The sequence below is a fragment of the Dermochelys coriacea genome, chromosome 5 (assembly GCF_009764565.3).
Source record: "Dermochelys coriacea isolate rDerCor1 chromosome 5, rDerCor1.pri.v4, whole genome shotgun sequence".
NCBI lineage: Eukaryota > Metazoa > Chordata > Testudines > Dermochelyidae > Dermochelys > Dermochelys coriacea.
Genome location: NC_050072.1, coordinates 2,642,747 through 2,660,674, shown reverse-complemented (window position 1 = coordinate 2,660,674; position 17,928 = coordinate 2,642,747). Strand labels below are relative to the sequence as shown.

General features: G+C 52.4%; 1 protein-coding gene across 1 annotated transcript in view; it reads right to left on the bottom strand.

Annotated features, from left to right (window-relative positions):
- Positions 1–15,676, bottom strand: part of LOC119856209 (dynactin subunit 3-like) — a 29,506-nt gene extending 13,830 nt beyond the window's left edge. The window contains exon 1 of the mRNA XM_043514875.1: positions 15,649–15,676. The gene's annotated coding sequence lies outside the window, so the exon portion shown is untranslated. The remainder of the gene's footprint in view (positions 1–15,648) is intronic.
- Positions 15,677–17,928: the final 2,252 nt, after the last annotated feature.

The following is a 17,928-nucleotide window of genomic DNA, read 5'->3' as shown; positions in this document are numbered from 1 at the left end:
CCCCACTTTTGTGGGTAAAACCCCATGGGTAAAACTTCTTCAGATGCATCTATACAGGGTTGTTTGCCCTCTTCTAGGGTCCTGGCACTATCTTGAATATTCATATCCATGTCCAACCTTCCATGCCCAATCTAATTTTCTCACCCAGATAAAGCTTAGGGTACACTTACTCTATAGGATAGACAAAAAAAAGAAAAGGAGTACTTGTGGCACCTTAGAGACTAACAAATTTATTTGAGCATAAGCTCACTTCATCAAATGCATCTGTAGCTCACGAAAACTTATGCTCAAATAAATTTGTTAGTCTCTAAGGTGCCACAAGTCCTCCTTTTCTTTTTGTGAATACAGACTAACACGGCTGCTACTTGAAATCTATAGGATAGAATATTCTTACATATTGATACTGATTATCTCGTTCTCATAACCGCTACCTTGGACCTGAGCTGTTACTTCCATGTTCTTATGCTGTATCCTGTGGTTACTAGTATGTTCCAGAATTCTGGTAAATGCATTCAGTTCCCCAAAGTTAAAAAGGGGTAACTGGTAGGCCATTTATCGGTGCCAAAGATTATAAACACTCATGGTAACTTGCTCTAGCTAATTATACAGAACATAGGCCTGTAATTTCCTTGCATTACAGCCAAATAAAATGAAGTAATATTTACTGAAATTACTCAGCACAAAAACATCAGTCAAAACAATGTAATCAATCAAACCAATAAAGAAAAAGAGATGCTAAAGAGAAAAAAAGCAAGCTACCAGGCTAGCCCCAGGTGCTACAAGGTGCAGGGAGCTGCTGTCTTTGGAGGCCACTTGGCTTACGGTGCAGGATGGCATGCTAGAATCCTTCACCCCCATGGTGCAAGACACAGAGCATCGCGTGTTGGGAGCTGTGTTCTCACCGATGTCATGGAGCAAAGCATGCTATCTAACCTGTCAATGAATAAACTGCCCCCAGGCTCCACGATTTGTGCACTTTTAACTGTCATTGGAGGGCTTCCATCATTAGGAATCGTGCCACTGTGACGCCTCTAACCAAAGAAGCAACAGGCTCTGCTTGAACTGCATATGGTCACCGGTGCACTGTCGACCTTTAGGATTTGTTCCCTGGAACAACAAAGTCTTTGGATCAGGGAGCAGATGTTGTGGTGTTGTGTTGCCCCTTGCTAAAGATGCAGATAAAAGCACAGTGAATAGATGGAATTAACAGTCCCACTGTCAGAGCTGAGCACTGCGAAAGCTCGGTGATGGCCACATAGCATTCTCAAACAAGGCTTGTAATATGCATAGAACATGTCAGAGGTTCTCAACCAGGGGTACATGGGGTACATGTACCTTCAAGGACGGAGATTCCATCACGTCCCTGATAAGCCTGTTCCAGAGTTTACCACCTTAGAAGCTTTTCCTATTATCTAACCTAAACCTCCCTTGCTGCAGATCAAGCCCATTGCTTCTTGTCTTACCTTCAGAGGACGTGGAGAACAACTGATCACCATCCTTTGTACAGCAGCCTTTCACATATCTGCAGACTCTTATCTGGTCCCCAATCAGTCTTCTTTTCTCAAGACTAAATGTCCAGTGTTTTTAAATTTTCCTCAGAGGTCAGGTTCTCTAAACCTTTTAGCATTTTTGTTGCTCTCCGTTGGACTCTCTCCAGTTTGTCCACAACTTTTCTTAAAGTGCAGAACCCGGAACTGGACACAGAACTTCATCTGGGGCAGTGCCAAGCAGAGTGGGACAATTACCTCCCACGTCTTACATATGACATTCCTGTTAATACCCTTCAGAAAAATATTAGCCTTTTTCACCACTGTGTCACAGGTTGACTCATATTCAATTTGTGATCCACTATAACCCCTGATCCTTTCCAGCCATACCACCTCCAATCAGTTATTACCCATCTTGTAGCTGTGTGTTTGATTTTTTCTTCCTAAGTATGTACTTTGCATTTGTCTTTACTGAATTTAATGTAATTGATTTAAAACCAATACTTCAATTTGTCAAGGTCGTTTTGAATCCTAATCCTGTTCTCCAAAGTGCTTGCAACAGTAGTCTGGTGTCAGCTACAAATTTTATAAGCATGCTCTCCACGACATGTTTCAGAGTAGCGGCCGTGTTAGTCTGTATTCGCAAAAAGAAAAGGAGTACTTGTGGCACCTTAGAGACTAACAAATTTATTAGAGCATAAGCTTTCGTGAGCTACAGCTCACTTCATCGGATGCATTTGGTGGAAAATACAGGGGGGAGATCTCTGTGTGTGTATATCAATCTCCCCCCTGTATTTTCCACCAAATGCATCCGATGAAGTGAGCTGTAACTCACGAAAGCTTACGCTCTAATAAATTTGTTAGTCTCGAAGGTGCCACAAGTCCTCCTTTTCTCTCCACGACATGTTTGTAATATATTTGTTAATGATCTGGAGAAAGGATTGAACAGTGAGGCAGCAAAATTTGAGATGACATTTGTCATAAAAATAAAGGGAAGGGTAAACACCTTTAAAATCCCTCCTGGCCAGAGGAAAAATCCTTTCACCTGTAAAGGGTTAAGAAGCCAGGATAACCTCGCTGGCACCTGAGCACAATGACCCATGAGGAGACAAGATACTTTCAAAGCTGGAGGGAGGGAGAAACAAAGGGTCTGTGTGTCTGTGTGATGCTTTTGCGGGGACAGAACAGGAATGGAGTCTTAGAACTAGGAAGTAATCTAGCTAGAGATGCGTTAGATTCTGATTTCTTTAAATGGCTGAGAAATTAGACAGTGCTGAATAGAATGGATATTCTTGTCTTTGTATCTTTCTTGTAACTTAAGGTTTTACCTAGAGGGATTCTCTATGTTTTGAATCTAACTACCCTGTAAGGTATTTACCATCCTGATTTTACTGAGGTGATTCTTTTTACCTTTCTTATATTAAAATTCTTCTTTTAAGAAATTGAATGCTTTTTTCATTGTTCTTAAGATCCAAGGGTTTGGGTCTGTGGTCACCTATGCAAATTGGTGAGGATTTTTATCAAGCCTTTCCCAGGCAGAGGGGTGCAAGGTTTTGGTGAGGATTTTGGGGGAAAGACGTTTGCAAACAACTCTTTCTCAAAAAATAAACCCGGACATTTGGTGGTGGCAGTGGAAGTCCAAGGGCAAAAGGTAAAATAGTTTGTACCTTGGGGAAATTTTAACCTAAACTGTAAAAAGTAAGCTTAGGAGGTTTTCATGCAGGTCCCCACATCTGTACCCTAGAGTTCAGAGTGGGGAAGGAACCTTGCCAACATTTATTTAGATTAGTGAAGTCCAGAGAAGACTGAAAAATTTATGAGGGATTTAATCAAGCTAGAGGAATGACTGATGTAATGGTAAATAAAGTTCAGCATCGACAGATTCATAATGGAGGGGAAACCTTAATTAGTGGCTATTAGCCAGGATGGGTAAGGAATGGTGTCCCTAGCCTCTGTTTGTCAGAGGGCGGAGATGGATGGCAGGAGAGAGATCACTAGATCATTACCTGTTAGGTACACTCCCTCTGGGGCACCTGGCATTGGCCACTGTCGGAAGACAGGATACTGGGCTGGATGGACCTTTGGTCTGACCCAGTATGGCCGTTCTTATGTTCTTAAGTCTGGAAACTCAGCTTGGGATTGGAACCTGGCCATCACTGTGAACAGCTGGATGTTGGCTCTCTCAGCTGAAGAGTCCAGGACTGAATAGGCAAAGAGATTGGATGAGTTAGGACCCTTTTATTTCAGGGACAGTCTGGAGAAACTTGAAACGCTGCTGTCTGTTCTGTACCTGTCCTGCGGTTAGTGGATTTCAGTCATCAGTCTGGCACTGCAATTAAGTGCATTTTTCATAGGAGCCTGAGCGCCTCCTATGGCCCCTCTGGCTCTGGCTGCTGCAGCTCTGATCCCAGCACAGATCTGCTCTCTGGGCTGCTTCTGTGGCTCTTGCTGCTGTGGTTGCAGCTCTGCTCCCCAGCTCAGCTTGGGCTCCTGCTCTCTCCTTAGCTCGGCCCCACTTTGGCCCAGGCAGTTCCAGCTCACAGGGAGGAGGACGGGACCCCCTGGCCTCCTGACTTCCTCTTTAGCCTGCCTGCCCTGTGAGTCAGGCTGACCTGGAGCATTGGCCTCTCCCCATCGCCCCTGGGGCTCTGGGAACCCTGCACCCGAGCCCAGGAAGCCCAAGCAGGGCTGTGTGCTGGGACATTAGCTATGAGGCTGGGGCTGGCTGAGCTGTTCAATGCCCTGTTGTTTTGGGGAGTTGGGTGACAAACACAGACACTGTAGCTGGCTGGGCACCCTGCCCTGAGCCAAAACGGCATCAGCCCCAGAGTAACCTGGCGAGAGGGGGCCGGCAGGTTCCTCCTTTGCTGTCTCTGTGCCCTGGGTCCTAACCCATAACTATTTCACATTTGGGGACAATGGAGACCTTCAAATCAGCGGCACTGCGATGGGTACCCGCATGGCCCCACAGTATGCCAACATTTTTATGGCTGTCTTAGAACAACGCTTCCTCAGCTCTCGTCCCCTAATGCCCTTACTCTACTTGCGCTACATTGATGACATCTTCATCATCTGGACCCATGGAAAAGAAGCCCTTGAGGAATTCCACCATGATTTCACAATTTCCATCCCACCATCAACCTCAGCCTGGACCAGTCCACACAAGAGATCCACTTCCTGGACACTACGGTGCTAATACGTGATGGTCACATAAACACCACCCTATATCGGAAACCTACTGACCGCTATTCCTACCTACATGCCTCCAGCTTTCATCCAGATCATACCACTCGATCCATTGTCTACAGCCAAGCTCTACGATACAACCGCATTTGCTCTAACCCCTCAGACAGAGACAAACACCTACAAGATCTCTATCATGCATTCCTACAACTACAATACCCACCTGCTGAAGTGAAGAAAGAGATGGACAGAGCCAGAAGAGTACCCAGAAGTCACCTACTACAGGACAGGCCCAACAAAGAAAATAACAGAACGCCACTAGCCATCACCTTCAGCCCCCAACTAAAACCTCTCCACGCATCATCAAGGATCTACAACCCATCCTGAAGGACGACCCATCACTCTCACAGATCTTGGGAGACGACCAGTCCTTGCTTACAGACAGCCCCCCAATCTGAAGCAAATACTCACCAGCAACCACACACCACACAACAGAACCACTAACCCAGGAACCTATCCTTGCAACAAAGCCCGTTGCCAACTCTGTCCACATATCTATTCAGGGGATACCATCATAGGGCCTAATCACATCAGCCACACTATCAGAGGCTCGTTCACCTGCGCATCTACCAATGTGATATAGCCATCATGTGCCAGCAATGCCCCTCTGCCATGTACATTGGTCAAACTGGACAGTCTCTACGTAAAAGAACGAATGGACACAATCAGACGTCAAGAATTATAACATTCAAAAACCAGTTGGAGAACACTTCAATCTCTCCAGTCACTCGATTACAGACCTGAGGGTGGCTATCCTTCAACAAAAAAACTTCAAAAACAGACTCCAACGAGAGACGGCTGAATTGGAATTAATTTGCAAACTGGATACAATTAACTTCGGCTCAAATAGAGACTGGGAGTCGATGAGTCATTACACAAAGTTAAAACTATTTCCCCATGTTATTTCTTCCCCCCCACCCCACCCCCCACTGTCCTCAGATGTTCTTGTTAACTGCTGGAAATGGCCAACCTGCTTGTCACCATGAAAGGTTTTCTCCCCCCCGCCCCGCTGGTGATGGCTTATCTTAAGTGATCACTCTCCTTACAGTGTGTATGATAAACCCATTGTTTAATGTTCTCTGTGTGTGTATATCAATCTCCCCTCTGTATTTTCCACCAAATGCATCCGATGAAGTGAGCTGTAGCTCACGAAAGCTTATGCTCAAACAAATTTGTTAGTCTCTAAGGTGGCACAAGTCCTCCTTTTCTTTGTGCCCTGGGTGTGACCCTTGTGGGGGGTGATTTCTGCCCCCAGTGTTATGGGTCTAATGGGGACCAGGCCCACTGACACTCCGGCCAGGCTGTGTCTAGGGTTTCACAGTGAGCCCTGGCAGGTCCTGGACTGGACTTTGCCTCCTCCTCTCTCACCATCTCCACTGGTTCCCACGCTATGAGCCCAGCTCCTCTGGATGGAGCCAGGACTCTGCCTGCCCGAGCCAGAGCCGCATCCGACCACTCCCACGGCTGTCCAAAGATCCTGTCCATGCCTTCTCCCTTTCTCCCCCTCCCGGCTTGCCCCCTCCCTGGCCGGCTGGGAGGCAGGGACCCAGGAAAGCTTGCGGCTTTGGGAGGGAGCTGGGAGGGTTTGTTGGTCACCAGCCCAGCTAGCAACTCAGTCCCAGGGGGAAATAACCTGGCTACGGGGCTTCAGCTTCCCTGAGCATAGGGAAATAAATCGCCAGAGCCATCGTGCCGGGGAAACCTTGGGACTAGGAGGGAGAGCCCTGGCATTTCTAGCACAAGCTGGGGGGGGGGCAGTAAGGAACGGCCAATTGAATGGAGCCACCAGCTCTGTCTGTGGCCGTGTCTCTCTCTGTGAATGTGCCACGCCAGCCCAACGGCGCCTGGTCAGAACAGGGGCCTCAGGCACCCCATGGGCTGTGTCAGGACAGTTGCTGAGAGTGCAGGAAGGCTGCAGAGGGGTTCAGGGGTTGCTCCCACCATCCTGCTTCTCCAAGGCTACCCAGATGTACACCTGCGACATTCTGGCCCTGCCCAGCAGCAGACCGAGTACCAGCTCTGTGCGATCCCCACCCACCACGCCAGACATGCGGGGAGTGTGGCCTGGGGGAGGTATAGCTCAGTGGTGTGAGCAATTGGCCTGCTAAACCCACGGTTGTGAGTTCAATCCTTGGGGGGCCATTTGGGATATGGGGCAAAAATCGGGGATTGGCCCTGCTTTGAGCAGGGGGTTGGACTAGATGACCTCCTGAGGTCCCTTCCAACCCTGGCATTCTCAGAGTCTATGACACGCTCTGGGGCGGAGACGCTGCACTCCCGGCCGCTGCTGCGGCTGGATCTCCCCTGAGGGGCCGTTTGTTCCAGTGCACATCATATGGGGCCAGGCCAGCCTGGGTCTGACATCACAACGGCACTGCAGGCACCGGAGGTGGGCAAGAAGCATCAGTCCAGCCCCTCGGCTCCCTGCAGCCTGTCCCCAGGACCCTGCTCCAGCCCTTTCCCTTGGCAGAGTACCGGTCCTCCTGCATCTCTGCTCTGTCCCACACTGCGCCCTGGCAGAACTTCCCCAGGCCGAACCTTCCCCAGCCCACTGTGCTTGGGGCCCACGCGACCAGGCCCGTGTGCTTTAACCCTCCAGAGTCTGAGCAGAGCCCAGACATGTCCTTTGGGCTGGGATCCCTGGGTACATTCTCAGGGTACGGCTCCTCTGTCCAGTCTCCCTTCATGTACAACCATTTCATAATCACAGCTCCATGCCATCAGTCAGAATTCATACATTGCCCCCTGGACAGATCCCTCCAGTCATCAGAAACTCTGCGAGGGATTGTTCCGTCCCACGGCATCCTCATTAGGGGGGACAGTGACCCTCCAGATCCCAAAGACTTCCAGCAAGGGCAGGATAGCTAATCCCAACATCTGGGCAAGTTCCCAACTGACTCCCGACTGATTCCCCAGCCAGTCTCACTTGAGTACAGGTTCCCCATGTAGGTACTTATTGACTGTGACCAAGTCACCCCTTAACCTTCTCTTTGTTAGGCTCAATAGATTGAGCTCTGTGAGTCTCTCACTAGGAGGCAGGTTTTCTAACTTTTTAATCATTCTTGAGGCTCTTTTGTGAATTCGCTCTAATTTAGAACATCCTTCTGGAAAGGTGGGCACAGAACCGGGCAGTATTCCAGCAGCCTCAGGCGAGCTCCGATCTAGAACTCTCCGTGTTGGATGCAACACGGAGTTAGGAAACTGTCGCCTGTAATATTAATAAAGCCCAGGATGTTTTAGCCCTGGCAGCAGGGGAGCCCCAGCACGTGTCAGGCAAATGGCCGGCCCCTGTGCTCACGCAACACTTCCCCTACACATTATAGCCGGGCAGGTAAGGAGCGCGTCGTCCTGTTCCCTAGTGTGCCGTGCTGGTCTGGGGCAGCCACCAGCGAACACCCCTACTGTGCGAGCTCTGCTAGGACACTGAGCCAGACGCCCCCAGGATCGTTTCCTTGCAAGTAGGGGGTGACCCCTCCCCTTTGGCCCACGCAGCGGGCCCAGGATCTCCGCCTGCGTTGGGGAAATGCTGCGTGCAGGGCCGTGAGGGTGCACAGCTGTGCCAAACGCTAGATGGCAGCAACGTTTGTCCAGTGACTCTCAGCCGCGGGCTGGGCCGAATGCCAGCTCCAGAGCGTCTGCCGGCGCCCAGCGGCTTGGTCCTGCAGCCCAGAGTCCGGGCACGTCGGGGGATGAAGCACGGCTGCGCCGCCCAGGGAGGGAGGGAGGGAGGTAGCACGTGTCAGCACGCTAGTCAACCCGGGCCCACCCTGCACACCCAGCCTGGCAGCAGCAAGCCAAGCCCCACCGCTAGGGGGCACCCCCAGTGCACTTGCTGTGATCACGAGTGGTGCGTAGACCTCCGGAGCGGCCAGTGTTAGCGGGAGAACACGCTGAGCTTCCTGTTGCCATAAGAAATGTCATGCCTAGGAAACTCAGCGTGCTGCCCTGTGGGGTGCCCGGTGCCAGCAGCCTGCAATCCTGGTGGAGGCCGGGCTGGGCGACCGGAGGGGTAACGCTGGCAGCCCTGGGAGAGCAGTGCCAGCGCGGGGATGGGGGAGGCTCCCAACTCACAGGTGCTACAGGCCAACCTGCCAGGCCACCTAAGGGCTGCACCCACACTTGGACCCTGTCCCTCCAAACGGGCGCCGCGCCAGGGACAGAGGGCAGGCAGGATTCTGAGTGGCATTCGCCCTGCAGCTGGGACTGGTGGAGCGGCTCTCCTGTGCAAACAGCCCTAGAGTTAGTGCAGGGCCTCCAGAAACTAAACCTCATTCCCAAAGGTTGCTAAGTGCCCACATAACGCTGAACCCACCGCGTGGTTACCAAAGCCCAGCACCCCTCAGAGGAAGTGCAGGCAATGGGAGCATCACGGTCCTGTTCTGTGCCCAGGGGTATTGTGATTCTGCCCGAGCTCCCTGGCTTCGGCCCGCCACCCTGCCCCTTCCCCCCACATTTCTCCACTTGCTGCTCCTATAGCTTCATGTGCTGCTGACTTCTGTTCTGATGGGACTAGCCGTGTGCCTGTCCCCGGAGGCCAAGGACGGCCAGCACCTCTGGACCAGACACGCAGACGCCCAGGACATGGCTGCAATAATGGGTCTGTGCCTGGTTTGTGAACTCGCCGCACGCTAGGATCACAAGGGGCACGGCTGGCCGTGTGCCAGCCTTGACAAAGGGAGGTGACATCTGGGCAAAAGGAGCCCAGAGCAGTCGAAGGCACAAGGCCAGGAAGCAATGCAGTGTGGGAGAGCAGGGGGAGGGCTGCCCGAAGCGTTCTGGCGAAGCTGGGATGCAGCCACACACACCTTATGCCAGCATCACTCATGCCAAACTCGGGTTCGTCACTTCCAACGTGGCTTAGCAAGAGTGGGATGGGCCGCCAGAGCCGCTGAGAAAACGCCATGTGTGTGGGGGGGGGGACACTGGCTCATGCCAGAAATCTAAAGTTCCCCTGAAAACACGTTCCCATGCCAACAAGCCCTTCCAGTCGGAGCTGGTGCTTTGTCCTGGGCCTTTACTGCTTTCCGGCCTGTTTGCAGGTGCAGGGCTACGTTCCCACACACTCAGAGCAGACATAAACTTCCAGGGGAAACAGGCTTTGCTGCGAAAGTAAGGGAAACAAGAAAGAACCAAAGTCAAGTCTCCATGCGAGAGCATGGTGTGTGCAGTTCCCGTGGAACAACCGGCAGCCACCCCAGGTTCAGTCCTGGACTGAGGTGGGGGGGCCGCGAGAGCTGTGGAGGCCACATGCTCAGCTCAGGGGAAGAGGTGGCAGCTCGTGTCACTCCGTGGTGCCTCCTGTGGCCAGTCTAAGCAAAGCAACGCTGGGCTCCAAAAGGGGTCCCCTCCCGTCCAGCTCCAAGGGTGGTCTCTCTCAACCAGCGTCTCTCCTCTTTACCCTCCCGTGCTGGGCTTCATTTATTCCAGACACTGAGCTCCTCCCAGGGCCCTCGCCTTTTACCTCCAGCGAATTGGCAAGACGGGCAAATTCATTCAAACCTGAAAGGTGATTCCTGCTCTCAGGCCTTGGAACACGGCAGGGCTAACGCAGATGGCACCTTCCCGCCTGCCCCCCGGCCTTTTCTCATGCTAATGTGCCGGCAGGATTTCATTCCTACCTCCCGTTAACACTCATTGAAGAGTCGTGCGGCCATGCGGCTGAGTCGATCACATCTCTGCTGTTATTAAATCGCTGTATTAATTGGAGGCTGTCTGGGAGACAGAGGCACCGTGCGACTTTATGAGTTCCCGGGGGGTGCTCGACCCCTGCTCCGCTCCAGGCCCCGCCCTCACTTCTCCCCTTCCCCCAAGTCCCCATCCCCACCCCGCCTCTTCCCACCCCACCTCTCCACCCCGTTCCACCCCCTCCCCACCTCTTCCTGCCCCACTCTTCTTCCTTCCCCGCCCCTCAGCGCCTCCTGCATGCCATTGAACAGCTGATCGTACCGGGAGGGAGGTGGAGGAGCTGATCGGCAGGGTTGCCAGTGGGTGCTGAGCACCCAATATCTTTTTCCTGTGGGTCCTCCCCCCTCAAATGACTGATCATTTCATCCAACGCGGGGAGCTGCTATGGAACCCCGACCAGAGCAGATCACGGATCCCTTGGGGCGAAATTCACTCTGCCCAAAGGCCAGCGCAACCACTGGGTACCAATGAAATGAGTCTTAAGTGGTGCTTCGGCTTGTACACTGAGGGTGAACCTCACTCACCCTTTGTGATTGTTTGGGTGTGGAGGTCGGCCTGGCCCGAAACCTGCCAACGGCTGAGTCCGGAGCAGGAGATATGCCCTGAGCCCAGCCCACTCTGGGTACCATCCGCAGCTCCTATGGGGGACAGGCAGGCCTCACCGGGGAAGCAGCGGGAAGGGAGCGCTCAGCCGGAGAAGAGCTGGGACGGCTACTCCACCCAGGATTCCCTTCCTACCCAGCCAGCTCCTTAGTGCCTGGGGGGATCTCACCTGACTCCCCACGCGGTCCCCCTTCTCCAGCCTCATGGCAGATTGTGGCTGCTGCTGAGTCCTTCTGGGTGGAGCAGGGGCTGGCTGGGTGCAAATCAGCTTGTTCTCGGGTGGGCAGCAGATCTGCAAAGGTGCACCAGCTGCGATCCGCCCCGCCTGGTGGGACTGTCAGCCTGCAGCTTCTGCGGATGGCAGGGCCAGTGCCCTGAGCCATGGCAGGGCTCCAAACTCACGTGTTTGGCCTCAAAATCCTCAGAGTCTAAAAATAATAAATAGCAGGGTGGGGAGGTCTTTTGATTCACCTTTGAGCCTCTCAGAGTCACAGTTTTAGGCTTTTCTCCACAACCAGGAGGGCCAGAAACTGGCTTTCTTGTTTTTTTAAATAGAAACTGAGATTCTCACGTCATCCCATGACTTCAGGAGCTGGGAGGTAAGAAAAACCCACCTGGACATCCTGAAACTGGCTCAGAGTTGGCAACACTGCTCTCAGCCCAGCCCAGTTCCCTGCCTCGGAGCCTCCCAGTTCCCCAGGAGAGATGGACAGATGCACGGGGGACCCAGGGCTGAGCCCCCTCGACCCCCCAGGCACTGGCTGTCACTTTGGAGCTTTCAAGGCCCTCCCCTGGTCTTCACTTGGGCAAAACAAGGATTGCAGAGCCAGAGTGAGAGCCACAGAAGGAGCTGAGGACAGACAGACAGTGGGTGGCTTGTGCTAAACCGGAGGGTGTTAGAACTGGGTTACTTTCTGCTGTTTATGTAAATGAGAAAATGTGTATTCGTGAGCTATGCAAATCAGGGTATTACGTCATTGGCATTTGCTCTCCAGATTTCTGGACTGTCAACCTCAATCAGTTGCTGCTGTGGGCGGGGGAGCTCACCCCAGGACCCTGTTTAAATCAGCGAGAAGGTTCCTCGCAGCTCAGGGGACCCACGAGGAGTTTATACCACTCCAGGGTGCTTTATGTCTGCTTTATGACCCCCCAGCCCACGCCCAGTGTCACGCCCAGTTTCAGGCTCAAGGCGCTGCAGGGGCTTGTTGAAATCGAACTATGTTTGTCTGTTCTCGCTTTCTGGATCCTGAGCCGCGCCAGCACGGCACACCAGGCCTGTGGCACACCAGGAGGGTTCTCCTTGCCCTAGGAATTCGCACTAACTAGCTAGTGACGCTAACGCTCACCCTCATTTCACTGCAGTGGGAGCCGGCGTTTCTAGAGCAGGGTGGGCCAGGCTGCGTCCTGGATGCTGCAGGCACGCGCTCCGGCCGGCACCCGGAAAGGAGCTCGTGTCCCAGTGTCCAGGACACCAGGCTGTCACATGGCAATGGCAGAGTTAACGTACTTCTGCAGGGGGCCCATCGTTGCCTGCCAGAGCCGCACTTCCAGAACGCTCCTTGCAATTACACGCCCGCAACAATAGATGTGAGTGATTAATATTTATTACAGTGAATTATTCAAGGCTCCTCAGGAGCCTGTTGTTTAAGTCCGGCTCAAGCTCTCCAGTTGAGTGATGACAAAGTGGCTTTCCAGAGGAATTACAGTAAATCATTCCCTTGGAGACATGCCAGGCAGCTCCGCACACAGCCAGAGCTTCCCAGGAATGAGTCTCATGCCAGGAGCTTCACAGCTAGAAATAGTGCGCAGGAGACAATGGTGCACGGGCCCCCCTGGGAGGGGAGGGGTCTGCCTGGCGTAAGGGGTCCTCCCTCCCTGTCTCAAATGTCAGGTTCGATACAGGCTGCAAGGCTCTTAAAATCTCCTGCTCTTTGGTATGTCTACAAGAGAGAAAATAGGACAGGCCATGCTTCAGACCCACCCACCCTGGTTTCCACCCCATGATCTGTGATGATTTCCAAAGGACAAAATGGCTAGAAATGCCCTGAGGCAGGGCACAGTGTCAGAGAGGGGAGGTGCTGGGGGGGACCTGCCCCAGCCCGTCAGCCCGGGCCGGGGGGGAGCTCTGCCCCAGCCCTTCAGCCCAGAGTGGAGGTGCTGGGGGGACCTGCCCCAAGCCCGTCAGCCCAGAGGGGAGGTGCTGGGGGGGGACCTGCCCCAAGCCTGTCAGCCCAGAGGGGAGGTGCTGGGGGGGACCTGCCCCAAGCCCATTAGCCCAGAGGAGAGGTGCTGGGGGGGGGACCTGGCCCAAGCCCTTCAGCCCAGAGGGGAGGTGCTGGGGGGGACCTGCCCCAAGCCCGTCAGCCCAGAGGGGAGGTACTGGGGGGGACCTGCCCCAAGCCCATTAGCCCAGAGGGGAGGTGCTGGGGGGGGACCTGCCCCAAGCCCTTCAGCCCAGAGGGGAGGTGCTGGGGGGGACCTGCCCCAAGCCCGTCAGCCCAGAGGGGAGGTGCTGGGGGGGACCTGCCAGAGAGCAGCACTCGGTTTGCCCCATTGCCATCTCCACACTGTCCAGGCACAGTTGACCAGATATCCCATTTCTAGAGGGGCAGCTCCCAATATCCGGGGCTTTGTCTTGTACAGGGGCCTATTACCCCCCACCCCCATCCCGATTTTTGACACATGCTGTCTGGTCACCCTACCCAGGCAGCTGTCCGGATGGGCTGTCACAAACCCCAGCCGCCAGGGACGAGCCCCGTCCCCCTGCGTCCTGGAGCGCAGCGAGCTAGCTCCAATCCCCCTTCCCTCCGTGGACAGCCTGGGTCCATGCCAGCCTGTCTGCAGGGCAGCCAGGGAAGGGCGCTGAGCTGGTGGGGAATGGGCACAGGGGGCAGGGCTGAGGCCAGAAGGCCCATGCCAGAGGAATTGGCCGGGATCTGGGGAAGCCAGCAGGGAAGTGCTGGCCCAGCAGGGAATGGGGGAGACACGTCTGCCAGGTCCTGAGACAGCCAGAAGGGAGACAGGCTAGTAATTTATCCCACTGGGGCTGAGGAGCAAGGGTGATTTCCTCACTGCGCGGTGGCATGGGGGCTGCAGCAGACACCAGCGACTCAGGGCTCCCAGCGATGCTTCCTTTTCACTAGGCAGTGGCACCGAAGATGCTCCGCAAAGAGTCCAGCTCCAGGGACAAGTGCACTGTGTATACCTGGGCTCACACTGCACTCTGGGCCCGCCAGCTGCCACCAAGAGTTGCAGGGAGAGGGCCATGAGAAAGCAGAGAGGAGTCTGTACAGGACAAAGTTCATCTGACCTCAGTAGGAAACATGTAACAATCCCCAACCTGCAACTTTCAGCACCAAAGCACAGAGCTCTGCCTCTTGAGCTAAAGGAGTAGCTCCATCAGGGAGCAATAGTAGTAGGCTGTTATCCCCTCTATGGACGAGCTCCAAAGTGGGTGGCATATGAATGGATGTTAGTGAGCATACGTGTTGTATATGTGCAGGCATGAGTCAGAATGTGTGTATGTCCATGTACGTGTGTTTGCACACGCATGTCGGTGTGTGTACTTGTGCATCTGCAGAAGCATGCGTGTCTGTGTGTGGGCTCACGTGCCAGTGCCTTGGTTCCCTCTGGCTTTGTCACAGCAGATGAGTTTGATGCCTGTGATTCTGTCCCTATGACAATAGCTTTGCATGTAACGTATTCATGAGCCTTTCCCCGTGTGTCTTCAAGGCTGCTGCCGTGTGCATGCCAGCCTGCTCACACTCCCCTCTGCAGAAGGGCTGTCCCTGACATCAGCGAGTGCTCACCGAATCGCACTCTATAATTGTACCTGCTGACGTAAGGAGGTCATCAACTGGCCCTGTGAATGAAACTTCAGATTCCTGCATCCCTCTGTGTCTGCAGGCGGCTCTGGAGAGGGAGTGGCAAACACCAGGCTGCAAACTCTGTAGGACCCCGAGGAGCCTGCACCATGGAAGGGAGGGAGAGTGGGGCCCAACTGTGATTCACAATTAACAAGGAGGAGACATGGGGTAAAGACTCTGGGTGGGGAAACCATAAGCCGGAGAGTGACCAGGAACAAAGTCACAGCCCCAGCCCTCCCCACAGTACCAGGGAATTTGGAACCAAACCATAGGCCAGACTTCGATTTTACAGATCACCCCCGCTCCCTTCAAAACATGCTGATCCCAAGCTGCGTGGGATCCAAACAGCCTCAGGTGTTGGGCTGTACGGAGGCTGGAGGCTGGCGGTTGAGCAGGTCTCCATCCTACATGCTGTCAGCACATGTGCTAGGACTCGCACTCCAGCCTGTGGCACCAAGACAATGGATCCCAGCATGAAATGTAGGGCGGCCACGGTGCACCCAGCAGGAGCCCAGCAAGCAGGAACCTGTAGTCTCCACTGGCCCTCACCTCTGTATTCAAGTCAGCAGCAGCAGCATCAAGGCAAATCCGAAAGGGACATCAGATCACAGGTCACCTGGCTCAGTCTCTAGCTAAGTCCTTTAGACATGCCAGCCATCCAACAGCATTCTTTGGAAAGCACACTTCATAATTCGTTGGTTTTCCATCCTAATAAAATGTCCCTACCAAGAAAGCCACCACAACCAAATCTCTGTATTTTCCACTGAATGTATCCGATGAAGTGAGCTGTAGCTCACAAAAGCTTATGCTCAAATAAATTTGTTAGTCTCTAAGGTGCCACAAGTCCTCCTTTTCTTTTTTTGAGGCGACTGGTATATTCGGCTATAAATATCCTTATTGCTGATCTTGTCCTGCCACTTAATACGGAGCAGCTGACAAACACGATGAGATGCATTCAAGATAAGGGAAGCTCTAACATGTGACATTTTTTGCAGGTTATCTGCAGCCCTAGGGCTCTTGGTAAGTTTCCAACAAAGCCTGCAGTTGGGCCAAGCATGTCCATCACACTAACACACAGTTCAATGTGAGCTTCGGCGGCTGGAAGAGCTCTTTGCTGCATCCTGATGAGATTCCACGCTGGGCTTTGGGGTGAACCTTCTGAGTAAACATAAGCACATAAGAACGGCCATACTGGATCAGACCAAAGGTCCATCTAGCCAAGTATCCTGTCTGCCGACAATGGGCAGTGCCAGGTGCCCCAGAGGGAATGAACAGAACAGAGCAATTTATCAAGTGCTTCATCCCCTGTCATCTAGTCCCAGCTTCTGGCAGTCAGAAGTTTAGGGACACCCAAAGCATGGGGTTGTGTCCCTGACCATCTTCGCTAATAGCCACTAATGGACCTGTCCTCCATGAATTTACCTAGTTCTTTTTTGAACCCAGTTATACTTTTAGCCTTCAAAACATCCCAGGCAATGAGTTCCACAGGTTGATGGGTGTTTACTTTTGTTGTTTTAAAACTGCTGCCTATTAATTTCATTGGGTGAGCCCTGGTTCTTGTGTTCTGGGAAGGGGTAACTAAAACGTCCCAATTCACTGTCTCCCCACCAGGTGTGATTGTACAGACCCCTGTCACCTCCCCCGTAGTCACCTCTTTTCCCAGCTGAACAGTTCCAGCCTTTTTATTTGCTTCTCCTATGGCAGCCGTCCCATCCCCCTCAGCATTTCTGTGGCCCTTCTCAGGACTTTTTCCAGTTCTAGTCTATCTTTTTCTGAAATGGGGTGACCAGACCTGCAGGCAGTATTCCAGATGCGAGTGTATCATGGATTCATATAGTGGCATTATATATTCTGCCTTAATATCTTTCCCTTTCCTAATGGTTCTTAACACCCTTCGCTTTTTTTTACTGCTGCTGCACATTGAGTGGATGTGTTCAGAGAACCAGCCACGATGACTCCAAGATCTTTCTTGAGTGGTAACAGCTAATTTAGACCCATCATTCTGTATGCATAGTTGGGATTGTCTTTTCCAATGTGCATTACTTTGCATTTATCAGCACTGAATTTCATCTGCCATTTTCTTGCCAAATTACCCAGTTTTGTGAGATCCCTTTGTAACTCCTCACAATCTGCTTAACTACTTGAATAATTTTGTTCATCAGCAAACTCTACCACCTCATTGTTCACCCCATTTTCCAGATCATTGATGAATATGTTAAACAGCACTGGGCCCAGTTAGGCTGATCAGACAGCAAGTGTGAAAAATTGGGACAGGGGGTGGGGAGTAAAGGAGCCTATATAAGAAAAAGTCCCAAATATCGGGACTGTCCCTATAAAATCAGGACATCTGGTCACCCTAGTCCCAGTACAGATCCTTGGGGGACCCTGCTATTTACTTCTCTTCTACTGACCATTATTTACCCTTTGTTTCTGTCTTTTACCAAACTGACCAGGAGGAGAGGACCTTCCCTCTTACCCCATGACTCCTTATTTTGTTTAAGAGCCTTTGGTGACGGACCACTATATCCACTGGATCCCCCCTTCCCACATATTTGTTGACACCTCCAGAGAATTCTAACAGATTGCTGAGGCCTGATTTCCTCTTACACAAGCCATGTTGACTCTTCCCCAACATATTGTGTTCATCTCTGTGTCTGATAATTCTGTTCTTTACTATAGTTTCAACCAAGTTGCCTGGGACGGAAGTCAGGCTTACCGGCCTCTAATTGCTGGGATCACCCCTGGAGCCTTTTTAAAAAAACTGCATCAGATTATCTAGCTGCCAGTCATCTAGTACAGAGGCTGATTTAAGTGATGGGTTACACACCTCTGTTGATAGATATGAATTTGCAGAATTAAGTTCCTTCAGAACTCTTGAGTGATACCATCTGGGCCTGGTGCCTTGTTCCTGTGAAATTTATCCATTTGTTCAATACCTCCTCTATTGACACCTCAGTCTGGGACAGTTCCTCAGATCTGTCACCTAAAAGAATGTCTGAGGTGTGGGAAAGAAAAGGAGTACTTGTGGCACCTTAGAGACTAAC